Raw genomic sequence first — 22,974 nt, forward strand, 5'->3', positions numbered from 1 at the left:
AAAAAGCTTTTGACAAAGTTCCTCATCAAAGACTCCTGAGGAAACTTAGCTGTCATGGGATAAAGGGACAAGTACATGTGTGGATTTCTAACTGGTTGAAAGACAGGAAACAGAGGGTAGGTATCAATGGAGAGTTTTTACAATGGAGGGAAGTAAGAAGTGGGGTCCCCCAGGGATCTGTACTGGGACCGGTGCTTTTTAATTTATTCATAAATGATCTAGAAGCGGGGTAAGCAGCCATGTGGCCAAATTTGCAGATGATACCAAACTCTTCCGGGTAGTGAAATCCAAAACGGATTGTGAGCAGCTCCAAAAGGATTTCTCCAAACTGGGGGAGTGGGTGACAAAATGGCAAATGCGCTTCAATGTTAGCAAGTGTAAAGTGATGCACATTGAGACGAAAAACCCCAACTTCAAGTATATGCTGATGGGATCTGAGCTGCCGGTGACGGACCAGGAGAGGGATCTTGGGGTCATGGTGGACAGCTCGTTGAAAGTGTTGACTCAATGTGCGGTAGCTGTGAAAAAGGCCAATTCCATGCTAGGGATCATTAGGAAGGGGACTGAAAATAAAACAGCTAACATTATAATGCCCTTATAGAAAATTATGGTGCGACCACACTTGGAGTACTGCGTACAATTCTGGTCACCACATCTTTAAAAGGACATTGTTGAACTGGAGAAGGAACAGAAGAGGGCAACCAAGATGATCAGGGGCCTAGAGCACCTTTCTTATGAGGCAAGACTACAACACCTGGGGCTTTTTAGTTTAGAAAAAAGACGACTGTGGGGAGACATGATAGAGGTCTATAAAATCATGCATGGTGTGGAGAAAGTGGAGAGAGAGAGATTCTTTTCCCTCTCACACAACACTAGAACCAGGGGTCATCCCATGAAATTGATTGCCAGGAGGTTTAGGACCAACAAACGGAAGTACTTTTTCACACAACGTGTGATCCACTTGTGGAACTCTCTGCCACAGGACGTGGTGACAGCCAACAACCTGGATGGCTTTAAGTGGGTTTTGGATGACTTCATGGAGGAGAGGTCTATCAATGGCTACTAGTCGGAGGGCTGTGGCCCACCTCCAGCATCAAGGGCAGGGTGCTTCTGAGTACCAGTTGCAGGGGAGTAATGGCAGGAGAGAGGGCATGCCCTCAACTCCTGCCTTTGGCTTCCAGCGGCATCTGGTGGGCCACTGTGTGAAACAGGATGCTGGACTAGATGGGCCTTGGGCCTGATCCAGCAGGGCTGTTCTTATGTTCTTATGTTTAGCAGGCATGAAAATATATTCCAAGATCTGTACTGGCATTCTCTACCCCTCCAGGAACAATTTAGAGTATTAGTTTCGAACTTTACAGCCCTACAGAATTTGGACCCCCATGCTTTTGAGACCACCTCCTTCCCGGTGTCCTATCATATCTTCTCTTGGGTGGATGTGGCACCTCTCTGTAGCAACCAGGCTCCTGAAGTGGTATTCAAGCTCTTAAAGAGGTTAGTACAGGCCTGCTGAACTTTGGGCCCCCAGCTGTTTTTGGATGATAGCCCCCATAATCCTCAGCCACAGTGGCCAATAGCCAGGGATTATGGGAGTTGTAAGCCAACATTTAAGTTGACCGGCCCTGGGTTAGCATGCCATGAGGGATGTGCAGAAAAACAAGGCAACAGTCTATACATATATTTCACCTGGAAGTAGAAGAAACCTGAAGCCACACCAACATGCAAGGTAGGATGCAAGAGAACAGTTTGTGCAGTTTGAGAGGTACAAGCTTTTGTGCAGGGAAAAAAAAATCTAGAAATGGAACACTAGAGGGGGAAAATGATTGCGACAACACAGGATGTGGTGTGGCCACTTCTTCATGCCATTGTCTAGAAAAACAGCTGGTCTTGGATGCATCATAAATTGCTCTGCAGTTCTCTCTCTCTCTCCCTCTCAAAAAAATAGTATTTTTCTCTGAGAACATTTTTGAAGGGTACAACAGCACCTGTGCTCCATTAAGTTTAAAAGCATTTCACTGTTTACAGTAACCAGGAAATGTCAATGTCTGTGTTATATTAAAAGTCAGCAATAACAAATGCATTCTCAGTTTTAAGGTTTAGCAGAGAACACTTCACTCTGAGTCACTGAGTGCTTAACACCATAGAGCAATTGCAACGGAGCACAGAGTTCAATATTTTTCAAACCACAGAGAAAGAATTCTGGAGGGCAGAGAGGAGGACATCACATTCGATCAGTGAGAACATGTGAGTAGCAAGGAGGGACATTATTTCAGGTTTTGGCTCACCCAGACAGCTCTAGGTGGTTCACAAATATAAAAGCAGATAAAAACAAAATAAAAAACTCATTAAAAACAAATACAATTAAAGCCAATTTAAAATAATTCCAGTTATCACTAAAGGCCAGGCTAAAGAGTTGTGTTTTAAGGGCTCTTTTAAATGGCGCAGCCGGGAAATGACTTGACTAGCAAGCCAGAGGTTGCCGGTTTGAATTCCCACTGGTATGTTTCCCAGACTATGGGAAACACCTATATCAGGCAGCAGCTAAATAGGAAGATACTGAAAGGCATCATCTCACACTGCACGGGAGAAGGCAATGGTAAACCCCTCCTGGATTCTATCAAAGACAACCACAGAGCTCTGTGGTTGCCAGGAGTTGACACCAACTCGAAGGCACACTTTACCTTAAAGCTCTTATGCCTCTAATAGCCATAGGGAGTGCATTCTAGAGCCTAGGAACAGCTACAGAGAAGGCCTAGGGGTGCCATTAGGCATGAACGTGGGGGCCGAGGTCCATGTGCCCACTCTTCTTGAGGGCCCCTTTTATATTAATGGAATGGCTTGGGCTAGAGGGCTGCAACTTGGCACAGATGTAGGACAGGTTTGCAGGACTCTGTTTAATTGATTTTGAAGCATATCAGGCAATTCGTTGATATTGAATGATTTTTGCAAGTTTAAAAAAACTTCAAAAAAGTTCTGTAAGTGGCTTGTTTTTATGGCAGAAAATTACAAAAACTTCTGGAACTGAAGCCCGCTCCCCCCAAAATTGTTCCACTCCCATGGTATTCGTATTTGTATGTGGAGGAATCTGCCCATTGCTTTCATAAAAAATGGCAAACATCACCCAGCATTATATTTCTGGAATGGCTTGGCCTAGAATTCTGAAATTAGGTTCATATGTAGGACAGGTTACCAGAACTTTGTATATTCATTTTGAAGCAGATTGGTCAATCCACTGATTTTAAATGTTTTTTTTCTTTAATTTATTTCTCTTTCTCAAAGAAGACAATCCTATAAGTGGCTTGTTTCATGGCAGAAAATTACAAAATCTTCTGGAACTGAAGCCCCACCTTGGATCATCATTCCACCCCTGTGTGAAGGAATCTACCCTATTCCTTCATTTTAAAAAAGTGCAACATGCCCACCCCCTTGCCCAACTCTTTATATTTCCAGAATGGCTGGACTTAAGAGTTCATATATATACAAACACACACACACACACACACTTATGGTACAAGACCAAACATAGCAAACATACAAGCAGCAATAATACAATTATCAGAAGAAGGAGGAAAAAAAGAAAAAGAAAAAAGAAAAAGAAAAAGAATAGCGCATAAAACATATCAATTAAGTGACTCTGGGCCAGTCACTTCTCTCTCAGCCTAACCTACTTCACAGGATTGTTGTGAGGAGAAACCTAAGTATGTAGTACACTGCTTTGTGCTCCTTGGAGGAAGAGCGGGATATAAAATGTAATAAATAAATAAATAAATAAATAAATAAATAAATAATGTAACCCAAGATGGCAGGACTCTGTGTATTTTTTATACAAAGAAATTGGTCAGTCCTGTGATTTTTAATGAATTGTTCCCTACTGCAATAAATCTGCCAGTCTCAGTTTGTTTTCCCTCATCCAGCCCATTACTGTCTCCAGGCAGGCATTTTGGGTGGTTATGCCTTCTTCCAATGATGTTAACATCGAGAAATAAATTTGGGTGTCACCAGATACTGATAACACCATGCACCAATTTCCCTGATTATCTCTCCCAGTGGTTTCATGTAGATGTTAAACAACATCAGAGACAATATGGAACCCTGAGGGACATAATATAAAGGTTCAGCTTTTGAAGAACAACAGTCTCCAAGGGACAGCATCTGGAACCAGCCTGAGAGGTAGGACTGGAATCACTGCAAAGCAGTGCCTGCCACCCCCAACTCTCTCAGACGCTCCAGAAGGATACTATGGTCAATAGTACTGAAAGCTTCCGAGAGATCCAAAAGGACCAATAGAGTCACACTCCCTCTGTTGATCATCCGTCAGGCCGACCAAGGCAATCTCCACCCTATAGCCTGCCCGGAAGCCAGTCTAAAATGGGTCTAGATAATCAGTTTCCTCCAAGACTGCCTGGAGCTGGGAAGCCACCACTCACTCAGTCACCTTGCCCAACCATGAAAGGTTGGAGACAAGCCTATAGTTGCTTAACTCTGAGGGATCCAAAACAGGCTTCTTTAGAAGAGGTCTAATAATTGCCTCCTTAAGGCAAGGAGGCATCCTGTCCTCTCTCAGAGAAGCATTTTTTCTTCTTCTTCAGAGAAACAGGCCTTCTACAACAACCCTCCTGCCAGATAATATAAGCCATGCTGGACAAGGGTCAAGAGAACAGGTGGTAGGCTGCACCATTCCAAGCAGCTGGTCCACATCCTCAGGAGTCACAAACTGGAACCAATCCAGCCTAACAACATAAGAGGACACCTCCAAAAATAAGCTAGATCGCACACTTTGGTCAACAAAGCATGCAGTTTCGCAGAAATGTCAGATATGTATGGTTTTAGAAAGTAAGGGTGCCCCCCCATTGAATATGGCATCTAGAAATCCAATATGGCATCGCAATATTAAATGTTTATGATCACCAGAATCATTCAAGTAGTGATAACGGCCTGAGATTTGGCAGACATATTGTCAGCAATTTGCTCCAAAAAGGGCCGGAAATGGGACAAAGTCTTAAATACATCCAGGCTCAGACTACCCTCCCAGGCTCCACCTCCCTTCCTGGAGTGGGGAGCAGAGAAATTTATGGGGGAGGTCCTCTGGCCTGGAATCTAACACTTCTTCTCCTCTCCATCAAGTCTCCCTGGCCTATTGCCAGTGTGGTTTTGCAGTCTTGATTGAGCGTACGGGAAAGGCCAGTTCAGCTTTGAGCTCAGCTGGTTCTGCATGCTGGTTCTGCGATCTTCCAGCTGGCGGGCTCTGGCTCCAGCCTGCTGTCAGGGCTTGGAGGCTGGGACTGAGGATGCGGCTGGCTTCTCCAGCCCCACTGCTCCCCACTCCTCAAGGTCAGATTCCATGCTTTTGCTCAGGGCTGGGATCATGGTAAAGATGATGTGCTTCCCTATTCCTTTTCACAATGCCAGGAACAGAGGCGTATCTAGGGGAAATAGCGCCTAGGGCAAGCACTGAAATTGCGCCCCCTGTCCAAACATCTGATACCCATCTTTCCAATAACTTTACCATAATATCAGCTCAAAAAAACAAGTCAAGCTCATTAATCTTTTAATATTTCAAAAACTATTTATCAGTGGACAAAAAATGCTGGAAAACTACAAATTCCAGTATGCTGGGGCTCATGAAATACCAAAATACTATGTGGAGGTGTACTTGGAAAACTAAACAGAAGTGCCTGTCTAATTCTCTGCTATGCATTGTAGCATCACTCTTATATAAGTTTTTAAAATAAATGGAGAATTTGAATTTTCCCAGATACTCTGAAAATAATTGAAGTAAACTGTGTCACTGCTTGGAATATATTCAAGTATTTCAGAAAGACAGTTAAAATGAGAGAAAGAGAGCAAGAAACTCCCAGTGGGCCTTAATACTAAGGATTTCACACTGATTCAAAGACAAACTCACCATTAATAAGACATCACATTTAGACATCACATTTAACTCACTTATCACAAGAAGCAAAGTAAGAGCAAATGAATACAATCCTAGCTCATAAGCTTCAGCTCAGTATTCACAAGCCCTGATTCTCTGTACTTAGTGCCAAACTAAATATGTGTACAGTGACATATTATATATTTTTTAAAGAAATTACCTGCAGCCCCTTCAGGGGGTCTTCCTAAAGGCCATGTGTAGGGGGTCTGCAAAGGTCCCCCCTCCCCCTGATGGCCTCTAGGGCCTCGCAGGGACCATTTGATTATGTGCGGTGGCCATTAAAAAAAAAAAAATTAATGGCTGCTGAAAACAAAATGGCCACTGCGCCTGCTCAAATGGCCTCTTCAAGGCCTGGCATGGCCTAGGGCCTCACAGAGCCCATTTGAGCATGCATGGTGGCCATTTTGTTTTCAGCAGCCATTTTTAATTTTTTTTTTAATTTTTAATAATGGCGCCCCCTTCAAGTGGTGCCCAGGGCATGTGCCCTGCCTGCCCCACCCTAGATACACCCCTGGCTAGGAATTAACTTTATCCAGCTGACATTTCACTTTTAGAGAAGGACACAAATTAGTCAATATGAACTTCCCCTTCTCCAGCACCAGAATACGTATCTAGCTCCTTTTAAGCTATCTCTTCTACACCAAGGAATGTCCCTACCCAATGTTAGGGGTGTGCACAAAACCAGTCTGCCTGGTTTGGTTTGAGTCCAGACCGGACTTGAATCGGACCAGCCATGTTCAGTTTTGTGCACCCCCGAACCCCCCTCTCCCAGTTTGGCTCAAATTTGAGTTGGTCCGGAGTTCAAAATCTAAAAAATATTTTTTTTAAACCCCACTGGGTTAACTCTGCTGCCTCCAGGGACTGCTGCCATAGCCATGGTGTGTGTGTGTTTCTAAAGCTTCTCCTCTCCCCGCCAGCCTCCACCCAGTCTTTACGGGGCTGGTTCGGGTGGGCACACAAATAGCTTATAAGCATGTACAGAGTTCTTCAAAATAGCCACTGCAAGCCAGGAGAGGGCCAGAAAGGCCCGGATATGGGCCGAACAGGACCCATAAAGACCAGGGGAGGCTGCTGGTGGAAAGGAAAGCTTTAGGGACTCCCCTCACGGCCACGGAAACACCCCACCCAGAAGCAACAGAGTTAAACCAGACCCAGCGATGTTTTTTGTTTTTTTAAAAAAAATTATTAAGATTTCAAACCCCAGACCAGCTCTGAGCCAGCCAGGGTTTGGGCTCAAGGTTGAGCCAAACCGGGCCCAGTGTGGCTTGAGGGAGAACCCTCGAGCCGAACCAGTTTGATGGCAAACCAGCTCGATCTCAAGCCGGTTTGCACATCCCTACCCAACATACAGCATTATCTTATTACTGATGAATGTGTGGGTTGTAAGGAACATAAGAACAGCCTTGCTGGATCAAGTCCAAAGCCTATCTGGTCCAGCATCCTGTTTCACACAATGGCCCACCAGAGACCTCTGAGAAGCCCACAGGCAAGAGGTGAGGGTATGCCCTCTCTTCTGCTGTTGCTCCCCTGCAACTGATATCCAGAGTCATCTTGCCTCTGAGGCTGGAGGTGGCCTAGAGCCACCAGACTAGTAGCCATTGATAGACTTATCCTCCATGCAAAGGGAAACACATGGTTGGGAAATGGATTAGTAGATTCATTTGCAAAAGCCCTAAAACGGATATTTGTACATCTTGTGTTTGTAAACTGCACTGAAGAGTCACATTGGCCATAGTGCATATTTAATTTTCAAATGGATCTCTTCCATTTCTTTGTCATATTAAGCATATTATGAAGTGATGCTTTTAAAACTAAAAGGGTTCTTGCAATTCATCCTCATCCTTCAACTGAAACAACATCTAAGTGCATGTAAAAGCATTTGCCTTTGCCTTTCCCTGCCCTCTTCATGTTGTTTCCCTTACTGTTGAAATCTAAGTTCTAAGCTCCTCAGAACAGAGATCTCCCTCCCCTCTCTCCATATGTATATTCCTAAGTGCCATGTGAATTGACAGTGCCAATAAATGATAATTTATAAAACTTCAATCAGCCAAACCAGGGGCATAGCTATAATTGGACAAATGTCCCTAGGCCCATGAGGTAGCCCCCCTCAATGGCTGAGTAATAGCCCACTATGCGTTTGCTGCTCCTGCCACTCTTACTTGTTAGCAAGATGCTGTCTCCTGATCTGAGTGTGGGGAGTGTGTGATATTATTTGCGTAGTAGTGAGAAAAAGGGCATGCCAAGAATGTTTGGCTTTTCACCATGCCCATATAGTTTTGCAGCAAAGCCGAAAGGTCAGAGGGGGAGAAAGGAGAAGAAGATGGGGACCCAGGGGGCTCCCTTCACTTCTTGTCCCAGGGCCCCATTCCGACCTTGCTACACCTCTGAGCCAAACTTGAAATTACGGGATCTTGCGATGTTGCTTTTCACTGCAACTTTTCTGCGTGTTGTTGTGCATTTGTGTTCACAAAGGAGGAGGATGACACAATGCCTTTCCATTCCCAGCAGAAGCTGAATCACACACATGCCTTGATGCTGTCGCACGGTCTGGCTATCTGGATTGTAAATCCAGCAAAAGCTCTCAGACTTCTTTTCTCCGTCAACACCTGCACGGATCCTAACTGTTTAAGTAGCACATGGCTGCTTCTCGTCTCGGTCTCCTTGGCCCAAGTCCAACTCTGGTGCAATTCCACTGAACTCATTGGAGTTGTAGCAGGGGGGCAAAACCCTAGCCTTGTGTGCCTGTAAATTAACGACAGTTGAAAAAAAGTTAGAGGGTGTCAGCGATAAGCAATAGAAGTGGCGAAAGGAACATATCTTCTGGTTAGTTTTGGACAGCTGACACTAACTCCTTTGTCAGATAAGTCTTACTGACTGTGGGAAAAGCAGAGAGGAAAGACTCACACTAGCATTTGACCAGCCCTTAATGGAAAAACAGATCTGGAAATCCTGACTGTATTTGCTCCCCTCTCTCCCATTCCTTTCCCCCCTGCCCTTTCCAAAGAAGCAAAAAAAAAAAAAGAAAGAAAGAAAGAAAGAAAGAAAGAAAGAAAAGAAAAAGAAAGAAAGAAAGAAAAGAAAAGAAAAGAAAAAAGAAAGAAAGAAAAAAGTATGTAAAGTATCAGTTGCTTCAGTTCCTAGTCTAAACATGTATTTCCCAAACTGGCTTCCCCCCCCTTCTTCTTAGTATTATTACTACTTTCAGGAATGGAGGGCAGGGGGGATAAAGAGGATGTCTTATGGTTGTTTATTTTCTGCCAAAGAACAGGAGCAATTTCTCAGCATCATCAAAATGATGAATCATTAAAGAAACCAAGTAACCTCAAGATGGGACTAAGGATCTCGGTTATAAAAGAGAACACCCATGTAGTATAAATCCCCTTAGAAGAATAGGCCGACTCTACACCCTCAACATCAATATGAGTTTTAGCGCTGGCTACAGTGTGAGCAAGAAAAACATATGCAAGAGTAGCTGATGGAAAAGAAAACATGTTTTTCCCCCTCTGCAAAGTAAGATCAAAATGTCCTGGATATACAAACAGAAATTAAGCCTTTTCAGGTAAGCACTTGAAGGCTAAGCCCATTACCTGTGCATAATTCAAAAAGCTGGAGGTGTAAAAACATGTGCCTTCCTCTGGGCTCCACATCTGACTATTAAGCCATCACAACGTCATCCATATAGAACATTTTTAAAAAACTCTCTGAGAAAGAATATACTGTCATGAACACTGTATAGACTCTACCTTCTCTTACCTCTTCTACAGTACTGGAAAGACCCACCAGACATGTATTTGCAGGCTTGTGGAATTGTGTGGGAGGGGGAGGGTTTATGCAGCAGAGGGTGTGTGTGTGTGTGTGTGTGTGTGTGTGTGTGTGTGTGTGTGTGTGTGTGGAGAGACAACTCTTTAAGTGTACCTGGAGACTGATGCTTGTGGTTCTAAAGGTTTATTAGGGAAATGACATGCTAGGACAGAAAGCCTGTGTCCTGCATATAGCTACCTCATGGTGCTGGGGGGAAGAGAGGAAAAAGAAGCAGGAAGGAAGTAGCCAAGGGATATCATTAAAGTAACCTCAAGATGGGACTAGGGATCTCGGTTATAAAAGAGAGCACCCATGCAGTATAAATCCCCATAGAAGAATAGGCTGACTCTACACCCTTAAGTTTTAGCACTGGCTCCTGTGTGAGCAGAATATCAGAGCAGAGACAAATAAGCAGAATCAAGAGGGATTCCTTTACTCACTAGCTCTACTCCTAAAGCCCCTAGTGGTCAGTAGGATAAACAGGTGCAGTGAGCCGACGCTTGAGTGCTATTTTACTGAAACAGGGCAGCGTTTCATTCTAATCACAATCTAGGTCAGAACCATAGGTTCCAGTCAGGCTGGAGATATTTCTAGAACCAACTCAGAAGTCCCTGAGCTCTGGTGGGTTCTGGGCCCATTCCCAAATGAAAAGGCAACTGGAATGTCCTTGGTATGTTCTGCCCCCATTGCCCATTCTTGGAGGACACTGGTGCACCGAGGGAGCAATTATATTATATTATATTATATTATATTATATTATATTATATTATATTATATTATATTATATTATATTATAATTAGGCTTGTTCACACAGGACCAGGATTGGAGAAGCCTCCTTCCTTAAACTGGGAGCTGAGTGCACTTCTGTTTGATGATTGTCTGCAACTTAAAACCAAGGTTGGAGGGGGAGGAAGTGATTGTATGGGAAGCAGGAACTGGGTAGCAGAGATTTCCATCCTATCCAGCAGCGGTATTCAGCTGCTGATTGAAGTAGGAGGAAAATCTCTCTTGCAAAGTTGCTGCTTCCCACAAGATCACTTCCTCCTCCTCCAACCTTGGTTTTTTTAAGTTGCAGACGATCAGCCACTCTAGACATCACCTCTTATGCTTGGAAGCGTCTTTTATGCCACAGGAGTGGAACATTCACATAGCTGCAGCAGAGGGAGAAGAGAGATTTTCGTCTTATCTCAGTCAGCAGTTGGGTACAGCTTCTGGACAGGATAAAAATCCCTCTCCTGCTTCCCACATGAGCACTTCCTCGCCTTCCAAACTTGGATGATCATCAAATGCAAGCATGTTCAACTCCCAATTTAGGACCTAATCCTGGTCCTGTGAACAAACCTGGTCCTGTGAACAAGCCTCAGTGCACCAGAGTCCTCCAAGCATGGGCAATGGGAACAGCATATGCCAAGGACACCCCAGCCACCTTTGCATTTGGAAACGGGCCCAGAATTCACCAGAGCTCAGGGACACCTGAGCTGGTTTTAGAAATGCCTCCAGCTGGACTGGTACCTATGGTTCTGACCTGGATCCTGCTTAGGATGGCACTCCGCCCCGCTACTTTTATGTCACTCACGCAACAGGAAATTTATTTATTTATTTTATTGTTAAATTTATATACCGCCTTCCATTAAAACAATCCCAAGGCGGTTTAGAGCAAAATTTAAGAACAAGATTATAAAAATTACCCAGTTAAAATATTAAGCTAAAAATATAAAACAAACCTGATTTAAAAATTAAAAACACAAGTATAAAAACAAATACAAAATACAAAGAGCAGCAGCAGAGACAATCATATAAAGGTCTGGGTAAAAAGCCAAGATTTAACATGCTTTCTAAAAGTTGTGATGGAGACTGAGGAGTGAATAATCACCAGGAGAGCATTCCAGAGTCTGGGGGCAGCAACAGAGAAGGCCCTGTCCAGCGTGCACGACAACCAAGCCTCCCTCATTGTCAGCACCTGTAGCAAAGCCCCCTCAGATGACCTCATCAAGTGGGCAGCAACCCTTGGGAGCAGGCGGTCCCTCAGATACCCAGGGCCCAAACCGTTAAGGTCTTTAAAGGTCAATACCAGCACCTTGAATTGAACCCGGAAACAAACTGGTAGCCAGTGCAGCTCTTTCAAAATGGGTGTGATGTGCTCCCATCGGGTAGCTCCAGATAAAACCCTAGTTGCCATGTTTTGCACTAGCTGAAGTTTCCGGATATTCTTCAAGGGCAGCCCCACATAGAGTGTGTTACAGTAATCCAGTGTTGATGTGACTAAGGCATGGGAAACCGTGGCCAGATCTGCCTTCTTGAGAAAGGGACGCAGCTGGAGCACTAGCTGAAGCTGTGCAAAGGCACCCCTGGCCACCACCTCCACCTGACCTTCCAAAAGCAGAGCCGGGTCCAGTAATACCCCCAAACTGTGTACTTGCTCCTTCAAGGGGAGTGCAACGCCATCCAGAGTGCACTTCTCAAAGTCTCCTTATCCCGATTGGCTCTCCTACTGACCAACAGTATCTCTGTCTTGTCTGGATTCAATTTCAGTTTATTAGTCCACATCCAACCCATCATGACCTCCAGACCCCGATTCAGGACATCCACTGCCTCCCTAGGATCAGGTGACAAGGAGAGATAGAGCTGAGTATCATCTCCATATTACTAACAACTCAGTCCAAATCCCCGGATGACCTCTCCCAGCAGTTTCATGTAGGTGTTAAACAGCATGGGGGACAAGACCGAACCCTGCAGGACCCCGCAGGCCAATGGCCATGAAGCTGAGCAGTATCCCCCAGCACCACCTTCTGGACCCTCTCCCCAAGAAAGGACTAAACCCACCGCAATGCAGTGCCTCCGGTTCCCATACTCGAGTGGCAGCCCAGAAAGATACCATGGTCGATGGTATCAAAAGCTGCTGAGAGGTCCAGCAGAACCAGCAGGGACGCACTTCCCCTGTTTAGTTCCCAGCGTAGGTAATCCACTAGAGTGACCATGGCAGTCTCAGTCCCATATCCAGGGCGGAAACCAGATTGAAAAGGGTCCAGATAATCCGTATCATCCAAGACCCTCTGCTGCTGGGATGCCACCACACGCTCTATCACCTTGCCCCAAAAAGGTAGGTTAGAGACCAGTCTATAGTTGTCTGGGTTGGAGAGATCGAGGGAGGAATTTTTTAATAATGGTCTAACCATCACTTCTTTGAGGCATGATTGCATCCTGCCCTCCCTTTATGAGGCATTAATAATAACCTCCAACCATCTACCTGTCCCCTCCCTGGCAGCCTTTGTTATTTATGAGTGTCAAGGGCCCAGAGTGCACAATGTCACCCGCACACTGCCCAGGATCTTGTCCACATGCTCAAGCTGCACCAACTGAAAAGAATCCAACACAATAGGACCAGATGGTACCAGAGGCACGTCTGCCGGAACGGCCAAAACTCTGGAGTCTAAATCAGCACGGATGTGAGCGACTTTATCTGCAAAGTGACACACAAACTGATCACAGTGGGCTGTAGATGATTCCTCCCCCATTACCTGGAGGGATGTGTGCAGCAATGTCTTTGCTACATGAAACAGCTCCGCTGGTCTGCACAGAGCAGATGCAATGGAGGCAGAGAAAAAGCATTTCTTTGCCCACTCCCATGGAGTAGTCCCTACAATGGGCTCTAGTCCATGTTCAGTAGGATTCGTCACAACTCTTCCTCCAGTGTTGTTCCAGCTGTCGCCCGAGTTGTTTCATCCCCCTAAGCTCTGAGGAAAATCAAGGAGCTGAATGGGCTCCACCAAGCCCGAGAGGGCATTTAGGAGCAACCGTGTCAACAGCCCGGGCCATCTCTCCATTCCAGAGATCAATCAGGGCCTCGACAGGGTCACTAGCTCTGGACCCTGGAAACTCCTAGAGGGCTGTCTGGAATCCAAGCGGATCCATAAGCCTATGAGGGCGGACCATTCTAATTGGTCCACCACCCCTGCAGAGGGCAGATGGAGCAGTCAAGCTAAACCTCACCAGATGATGATCTGTCCATGACAAGGGAGTTATCTCAAACTCCTCCATCTCCAGATCATTTATTTTCCAGTTGGCAAAAACCAGATCCAGAGTATGTCCTGCCATATGGGTAGGGCCCGATACCAACTGAGACAGGCCCATGGTTGCCATGGAGGCAATGAAATCTTGAGCCGCACTCACTAGGGGGACCTCAGCATGGACACTGAAATCTCCCAAAACAATCTTTGGGGAACCCAAGGCAAACTTCAAGACCACCCCCGCCAGCTCAGGTAGGGAGACTGAAGTGCAGCAGGGTGGTCAGGACACCAGCAGAATCCCCAGCCTATCTCAGAGGCCCACCCTCAAGGACAAACATTTGAAATTCTGAGATTGCCTGACCAGGCACCAGGACATGGGAAATGTCTCTCGATAGATGACTGCAATGCCCCCTCCCCGACCCTCCAGGCGGGGCTGCTACATGCTCAGGAAACCTGGAGGACAGAGCTGAGAAAGACCAACCCCACCCAGCTCAACCAACCAGGTCTCCGTCACACATACCAGGTCAGCATGCTCATCCACAATCAAATTGTGGATGAGAGATGTTTTAGCTTTGACTGACCTGGCATTCAGCAGCAGCACCCTAATCCTCAAGGGAGTGTTCTCAGAGCTCCCTGGGGTCAGAGGGTTGGGAAAAGAGCTGGGAAAAGGAACAGGCCTCAGTTGCTTGGACCGTTTCCCCCTGTAACGGCCTGCCCATCTCCCACCGCCATATCTCCCTCTGACCACTACCTGTGATATTGCTGCCCCCCACTCCATCCCCACTCTTCTGCTCTCCCAGACACACCCCCTCAGCCTGACCAACCACAGATCCTCTGTTTGATTAAAAAACGAGGCCCAGGACTCATGCTCTCATGCTGGCTTCTTGATGGAAATGAGGAAGGTCTTCTGGGCCCCAGGCAGCTCGCCCCATGGCTGAGAGCCACAAGGACAAGAGCCCTTGTGCTTGTGCCCTTGGGCCAGCCTGCCCTATATAGCAGCAGGCCCCAGAGGAGATGACACACACCTGGAGGCAGAGGTGGGGCAGAGGCAAAACAGCCAAGTTAATGCCCCAGCCTGAGCGGTTCCCTTCCTTCCCTCTGTTATGAGGTAGTTATCCCTCTTCTAGTCTTCCCCCTCCCTCAAAAGGCTGCATTCTCATGATCAGAAGGATCATGGTTAAAGAATTAACCACAATCCTGGTTATCTATCCTGCTGAAATGCTGGTTAACCTCAGCGAATTAACAAGGCTAGCCCGGAAATTCTTGGTTCTCATGTCACACTTTGCAGAAGCATGCAGGGCTCACATAAAAGTCACTCATAACATTCACTCATGGACAGTGCCACTCATATTGATTCTGCTTTCCCCCATCCGCTGCTTGGGCTAGATGAATATAGTTGTCATTGCGGTTAATGAGATAAGATGCTCTGAATTAGCATTTCCAAGCCTTAACCAAAAACAGAAACAGTAAAAACCTAAATGGATATGGCTTCAGAAACCCATTTTCCAACAATTCGTCCACATACCTTAAAAGATAGGCATTATTAATGAGATGCACATGACAAAACATTCTCAGGCACAGCAAAGGGACTGGATACATGGACTACTGCATGAGGAAGTAACTCACATTAATTTGCTCCAATATAATAGGTTAGCTCTTGAATGCTACTGTGGCTAACTATCTGGATTAGAGCAATCTGCTTTATTAATATTTAAAAGTTAGAATGAACTGTTTAGCTGCTCTGTCTAATCCAGGCATGTACAACTTGTGACCTAACAAGCTGAACACAGCATATTGGCACCTTCTGATTTTACTGCCTGCCATTTAAAGCAAAAACCAAGAGATTGTCAAGCACCTGAAGAGGTCACAGCTGGTTACCTATGTTTGGCTTGATAAGTCACAAGTTGTGTAGGCCTGATAAATCAATGGAACATTCCTCTGCTTAATTATTGTTCCCTTTCAAGTTGTCTTTAAAACAATGATCATTTAACTCTAGAATTATGCAAATCATCTGGGTCTTTGCTTTAAAAGAAAACCTCAGACAAAGAAGAAGAAGAAGAAGAAGAAGAAGAAGTAGTAGTAGTAGTAGTAGTAGTAGTAGTAGTAGTAGCCCCTTGGATTCAGTCAGTCCAAGCCATTGTGAGGTTGGCCAAAATCAGGAAGAGGAGCTCCTCTGCCCCGATCCTCACCAGTCACCGCTTCCTTCAAGTGCTAGCTGGGAGCTGGCAAGGATTGGGGGAGGGGCTGAGCAGCCCTCTTCTGAATACTGACCATGCCCCCTGCGTCAACAACAGATGCATGGAAGCATGGCCGGTATGGGAAAGAGGAGTTGCCGACATCCCTCTCCCAATTCCCGCCAGTCAGTGCTTCATTCAACACTTCAGAGAGGCAGAGAAAGTAGCCCCCAGCTATTGCTTGAATGAAGCACTGCCTGGCGAGATTGGGAGAGGGATGGAGCTGCCCCTCTTTCCACTACTGCCACATGTTCCTGCATCTGAAGCTGACACAGGGGTGTGGTTAGAGCACATGCACGCTCACACACGCACACAGTGGGATAGGGGTCACAAGCGGGAGCTTGTTCACAGCTACTGGCACGTTTCCCTACCCCCATGGGTTCCTGTGGACACCCATGATACTAATTTTGAACAAGGAGGTTCTGAAGGTGGTTATCATATCACAAAGCTGACTCCTCACAAAATATGGAGAGCTAGTCTTGGTCACAAGCATGAATTGTCCCCTATGCTAAGCAGGATCTGCCCTGGTTGTCTCCTGATTATCTAGACCCATTTCAAGCAGGCTTTATCGCTGGCTATGGGGTTGGGACAGCCTTGGTAGGCCTGATGGATGACCTTTTTACTGGGGAATCAACAGTGTGACTCTGTTGGTTCTTCTGGATCTCTCAGCAGTATTTGATACCATGGTATCCTTCTGGATTGCCTGGGGGAACTGGGGATAGGGGGGCACTGCCTTGCAGTGGCTCTGCTCCTATCTCTCAGGTAGATTCTATATAGTGGAGCTTGGTGACAGTTGCTCCTCAAAAACAGATGGTCAACAAATTTGCTAAATAAATAAATAAATAAATAAACAAACAAACAAACAAACAAACAAACAAACAAACAAACAAACAAACAAACAAACTTCCTGAATACTGAGGGATACTTCACACATTACATATTTAGGGAGTACCTAAAAATGTAAAATGTGAAAGTGACAAATGCATTAGTCAGGGAGCCATGGTTGTCTGTGGGATTGCCACTGGGTAATGCAAGAAATTTCCCTCTGTCACAGTTTAAGATGTCTCAATAGCACCGTTTAGTTGTTCAAACTGAATGTGCCATACCCAAAGTTCCAAGCGGGTCTGGAAGTCCCATCCCCAACGAGAATCTGGCACGTCAGTAACCCTCTCAACTGTGCTCTCCATGCTTACTGCATTCATCTGAAGTGGCATATGCTATAAGGGTGATTGTGCCCAGATCGAGAAGAGTGAGTGCACCTATTTCCATGATCAGTTGTGCCCAGAGGCGTAACTAGGGAAAACGGCGCCCAGGGCAAGCACTGAAATGGCGCCCCCCGCGCCTCCCCAACATGCTACATTATACTTAGGTTTTTCCTCACAAGCGCCTGCCGCCGCCGCCAAGCCAGGCCACTGACTGGCCGCCAGGCTCCAGCAAAGCAATGGGGGGGGGCGCGGGCAGCGCGGAAGGGACCGCTCATGGGGGAGGGGGCACCGACACACTCCCTTGACTGCTGCAGCACTGCTGCACTGAGCAGGAAACATTTGTATTAACAAAATTTTTTTAAAAAAATTAAAAAAAAATTTTTTTGTCATGCCGGCGCCCCCCACGTGACCAGAAAAGACGGCGCCCGGGGCACGTGCCCCCCCTGCCCCCCTATAGTTACGCCTCTAGTTGTGCCCCAGCCCCAGATCATGGAAACAGGCACAATCACACTTATGGCAATCAATGTTTTAAGCAAATGCAGTAAGCATGAAGAGAATGGCTGGAAGAGTGACTGACATGCTGGATTCTTGCCAAGGGCCGGACTTCCAGACCCACTTGAAATTCTACGCATCAATGCAGCATTTAGGTTTGAATGACTAAACAGGGCTATTAAGTTGTTGGGGGCTATTAGGGCAGAAGCTTCACAAGTCTGTCTGTCCAAGTTCCCCTTGAAGTCAATTGAAGTTTAGCCTGGAGGAAGTTCAGGAGGATCAGCCAAATCATTAAACCACAATTTCTCACAATATAGCCCTTCAAGGGCACATTAGAGAACTTATTACAAATAGCTAAGGCCTCTGGGGACTTTGTTATATTACTGCAGTGCACCATCTCTTCTGCCAGCCTCTTGCTGCTCTGCTAAACACAACATTACTGTGCATCAGCAAATATGCAGCATGCGGCCCTGTTTAGTGTTCTGGACGTATTGCTGAAGCTGGCAAGCTGTTAGCACTTCATTTGATTTCATCATTTTGTCAGTAAGAATGAAAGAACCTGACTCCCTTTTGTTGACATGCAAATATGTCTATGTTAACAACCAGACTGTGCTGTTTAACCACAACTTTACAAGAAAAGAGACTGTCCTGCAAAGAACATAAACAGTGAAGGGCTAGAACTTATCTGAACAATTGCTTACAACCAAAATACATGGTACTCTGGAATTCACACACATTCCAGACTATTAGTGCTTTTGGTGTTCTAAAGGGACAAAGGAGAGCTGGTCTTGTGGTAAAGGTAAAGTGTGCCATCAAATCGGTGTCGACTCCTGGCGATCACAGAGCCCTGTGGTTGTCTTTGGTAGAATACAGGAGGGGTTTACCATTGCCTCCTTCTGCACAGTCTGAGATGATGAATTTCAGCATCTTCCTATAGCGCTGCTGCCCGATATAGATGTTTTCCCATAGACTGGAAACATACCAGCAGGGATTCAGACTGGCAACCTCTGGCTTGCTATTCAAGTCATTTCCCTACTGCACCATTAGGTGGCTGTGGTAGTGAGCATGAATTGTCCCCTTTGCTAAGCAGGGTCTGCCTTGGTTTGCATTTGTATGGGAGACTACTTGTGAGCACTGTAAGATATTCCCCTTAGGGCAGGGGTGTCAAACTCAATCACATAAGGGGCCAAAATCTAAAACACAGGCTATGTCACTGGCCAAATTTTTTATTAAGATACTTAGTCTTAGAAGTATAGATACTTCCTCACCCTGAGACACCATATCACACGCCATCCTTGTGCATTAATCATGTTCTGAAAATAACAACAAGCTCCATACCTGTGTAGTTGCTACTGGCAGCAGGTGCAGGATCGGGACTCTGGCACGGTCATGCCTAGTGCTGGGTCTTGGCAGGGAAGGGGTGTGCAGAAGCAAGGATATGAAGAAGCAACTTAGCTCACTGTTTGGGACTGGGTCGCGGTCAGGCACTTGTGTGGAGCGCCCTGCTCCTACCGAGCTTTCTGGGACTGGGTCCTTCTGCCTGCAAATGGGTACTGAGGCACCGCGGTCAGGCACTTGGATGAGGCACAATCACCGCAGGCCACATAAAACGGCCAGGCAGGCCGAATTCGGCCCGCGGGCCTTGTGTTTGACATGTGTGCCTTAGGGGATGGGATCAGTGGAAGAAAAGATCCCAGGTTCACTCCCTGACATCTGAGACTCCTCTCTGAAACCTTAGAGAGCCACTGCCAGTAGTGTAGATGATCCTGAGCTAGATGGACCAGTAGTCTGACTCGGTGTAAGGCAGCTTCCTATGTGATTAAAAGTGGGTGGGCAGTCAAGATCTGACATGGGCAAACAGGGATCCAAGGGGCAGCAGCAGATAATGTAGTCTAGCTACTAGTCTATGTCTACAGACTACCTCCAGGCACAGAAGAAGAACGCCTCTGAATACAACTTTCAGGGGAGCAACAGCTGGAGAGAGGGCATGCCTTCAACTCTTGCCTGTGGGCTTCCCAGAGGCTTCTGGCTGGCCACTGTAGGAAACAGGATGTGGGACTAAATAGGCCTTGGGCTGGATCCAGCAAGGCTGTTCTTATGGATAGGCAACAGGGGGGCAGAAGAGAAGTGTGTTCAGCACCTTCTTCCACTGACAAGCAGCTCAGACTGGAGACTCAAGCCCAGGCCATGCTTCTATAGAGCCATCAGGGACCCTAGGGCTCAGCAGGTCACTTGATTCTTTCTAGACTGTCTGGCTGCAATTTCCTTTCCTGCTGCCTGCAGCATGGGCTAGGTCAGCCATTGCTTTTGCCTTGTGCTGTCTAGGTGCAAAATTAAAAACCCTGCTGCCAAAGTCTGTGGGCCAAACCCCGGTTCCTTACACCTTTGTTGGTGAACACCAAACCCTCCACTCCACCCACTGGCACTGTTAGTTGTGGGAGAGATTAGTACCACAGCCAGGCTGGAGAAAGGTTAACTCTTTCCCCCTGCACCACAGTCCTGATGAAGCACTTCTTCAGCTCAAGCTGATAATTTACTCCAGGGGGAAAGCTACTGATGCTTCCCTCCTAGGGCACATAACAGCTTGGTTGGGTGGGGTGGGAGTGTCAGGGCTCTGGCCTAGGGAAAAGAGATCCAACATTCTTCCACCCACATAAGAAGAAAGAACTAAGCATCTCTCTCAGGGGCGTAACTACCATTAGGCAAGGGGAGGCAGTCCTCTTGGGGCCCCACTGCCTCGAGGGGCCCCCCAGAGGCACATCACATGACTCCCCACCCACCCATGTTGCACCCCCTATGAATTATGTTGAGTCTCTTGGAGATCAGCAGGAGCAGAGAGTAAAAGGAACTCAATTCAATGTGAACTAAGTATTCACCGTATTCATCATGGGGATGTAAGTGTGAGTGCACTATATATTGTGATGTGTGTTGTTTGTGTATCAGCGAGGGGTCCATTTTAAAATCTTGTCTCTGGGCCCCCTCCAACCTTGCTATGCCCCTGATCTCTCTATTCTTGGAGTTTATGGCTATAGGTGCTAGTTGCTGCCTTCTTGCCCCCTGTGCAATAGTATTTTGCAATGGGAGGTTGCTATAGTCTCTTTCTGACTGTATAGTGGTACATTATATATGGAGGGTGTGTGCAGTGAGTTGGAAGGATGGCAGCGTCATGAGGCCATTCAGCTGTTGCATGCATTGATTGGTGCCTTTCCTGAACTGATAATGTGGGATGTCATCAGTGATTGGTGGATTACCAGACGTCTCTTTCAATTTTGCTGACTTCTTTTCCCTACAGCTATTGTTGTCTTATGTATTGCCTTTGCTGTTGGTTGTGTATAGGGTCACAACAATAGTCCTATCCACACTGTGAGGCTATTCTCACGCGCATCCTAACCCAGCTAGAAAAGCCCAGCCTGGGTTAGGTTGTGAATGAGAGCTGATGGGATTGGGCCCGATCCTGGTGGGGCAGTGCCACCTAGCCTGGCTCTTAGCCAGTGTTAAGGGCTCAACCAAGCCTATAACCCAGGCTCTGGGATCGTGTGTTCAATGGGGCTATGATTAGTTCCAGTAGACACAGAGATGGGCGCCTAGAGATGGGTGCCCACTCCTCCCCAATGCATGTCATGCAGCGTGCATTGTGGGATGCATTGTGGGAGGCACGCAGCATGGATTGTCTAGGAGCACAGTCCATGCTCCCAGCTACTTTGTCCATCCTACCATAGTCTGGGGTGGGGGGAGGTGAGTTTGACCAGCTTTCCCACCTGCCTCCCTGCCTGCCTAGTCATGTGAATGGCCACATTGCATTCCACACTTGTACAAATGTACACAGGTGTGTACATTTGTACCGTTTGTACATCTATGTACCGTTACTCACATGTTATGGTGAATTCACTTCCTATCTGTACCATGTATTTGAGGGGCCTGCATTCAGGTTCATTTTGTCATTCACACATAAATGTGTGTGAGTATACAGGCACCTGTACACTTGCACATCATGTCTGCATAGGGCTTATGTTATGCGGTGTTAGCTCTAATATAGCAGAGCCATAGGATGGCCAAGCCAATCCTATTGGAGAAGGACTTTGAAGACTGGGCTGATTACCCTCCTCATAACTGTGTTTTTTCCACACTATAATCATTAAATGCACAGAACATTATTTACAAACTATACATGCACATAAAAGTCAGTACAGTGTAGACAACGTTATTGGAGCACTATATTGAAATAAAATCTATTTCTAGGATGCCATCACATTTGCATCAATTCTAATATACCATAAACGGTTTCCCTGCGGAATCAGAATGGCTGTGTACAGCTGCAGCTTTTCTTAGAAAATATTTTAAGTATTCTGATAAACATATTGGAAGGTCTTTTCGACGGCCCAGGAAATGGCATGCCAAACATGCTGGTTTATTTTTAAGTTAAATGAAATGTAAATATAACAGAAATACTATACAAAGAAAAGCATCCTCCCTCTACAGAAAATGTGGAAAATTTGGAAAGGGAAGTAGAGGTCAGTGGTTGCTCTGCATGCAACCACTTGATCTGGCTAGACAGGGTTTTAACATTCCAGAGAAGGAAGAAGGAAAAGGAAACTCTGGTGTGGATTTCCAAATTGCTGTCTCTGGAGAAGCTTCATGCAGGTGTGGCCCATGATATTTCTCCACCTGAAGTACGTTGCCAAATTCCACCCTTCCCTTCTTTCCTAGTGGTGGCAGCGGTAATAGCTGGCACTTGATCTCGTGTGCATGTCTGTTTGCACACACTCACCTTTGCCCCCACATCCCCCCTCCTTTGCAGTTTCATTTCTTCTGTTGCTTCCTCCCCCTTGGTGGAGGAGGGCATGTGGGTTGCATGGTGGCTTTTGCCAGCATAAAGGAGAAAGATGAAGCAGAGGTAAGAAAGTGCGTGTGTGCACTTATGCGTGCATTAGATCAAGCAGGGGCCAAAGAGAGAGAAAGAGGAGGAGGAGGGTGCTCATGGGGGGGGAGCATTTGGTGCTCTATGTGAGGCTCACAGAAGTCTTGGGTCACCACTGACTAAATCAAAATCCGGAGGATTTAAAGGAAAAAAATCTGGCTTCAGTATAATATAGGTGCATTTTTCATCTGTAAGTATTGACCTGGCATTCTAAAGACAGGCTCATAACATAGAGTAGATAAAAGTTAATGTGCACAAAAATAACAGTTGGGACATTTATGGAGAGAACTGTGCTTTTTGATTAACAACAGTAACATTTTGTTGACATAATGGTAAAAGTGGTGCAGCAGAGCACTGCCAATTAAGCCTTCAATTTTCCAGGCC

The 22,974-nt window shown here is 46.2% G+C and overlaps 1 protein-coding gene and 1 long non-coding RNA gene across 6 annotated transcripts in view; one reads left to right on the forward strand and one right to left on the reverse strand.

Annotated features, from left to right (window-relative positions):
* The window catches only part of STARD13 (StAR related lipid transfer domain containing 13), a 387,713-nt gene that overhangs the window by 238,700 nt on the left and 126,039 nt on the right, over positions 1 to 22,974 (reverse strand). The window lies entirely within an intron of this gene.
* The window catches only part of LOC128349973 (uncharacterized), a 55,795-nt gene continuing 41,741 nt past the window's right edge, over positions 8,921 to 22,974 (forward strand). For all 3 annotated transcript variants that reach the window (XR_008319097.1, XR_008319096.1, XR_008319098.1), the window contains exon 1: positions 8,921 to 9,041. This is a non-coding gene — a long non-coding RNA (uncharacterized LOC128349973). The remainder of the gene's footprint in view (positions 9,042 to 22,974) is intronic.

Source organism: Hemicordylus capensis, chromosome 3 (assembly GCF_027244095.1).
Source record: "Hemicordylus capensis ecotype Gifberg chromosome 3, rHemCap1.1.pri, whole genome shotgun sequence".
NCBI lineage: Eukaryota > Metazoa > Chordata > Lepidosauria > Squamata > Cordylidae > Hemicordylus > Hemicordylus capensis.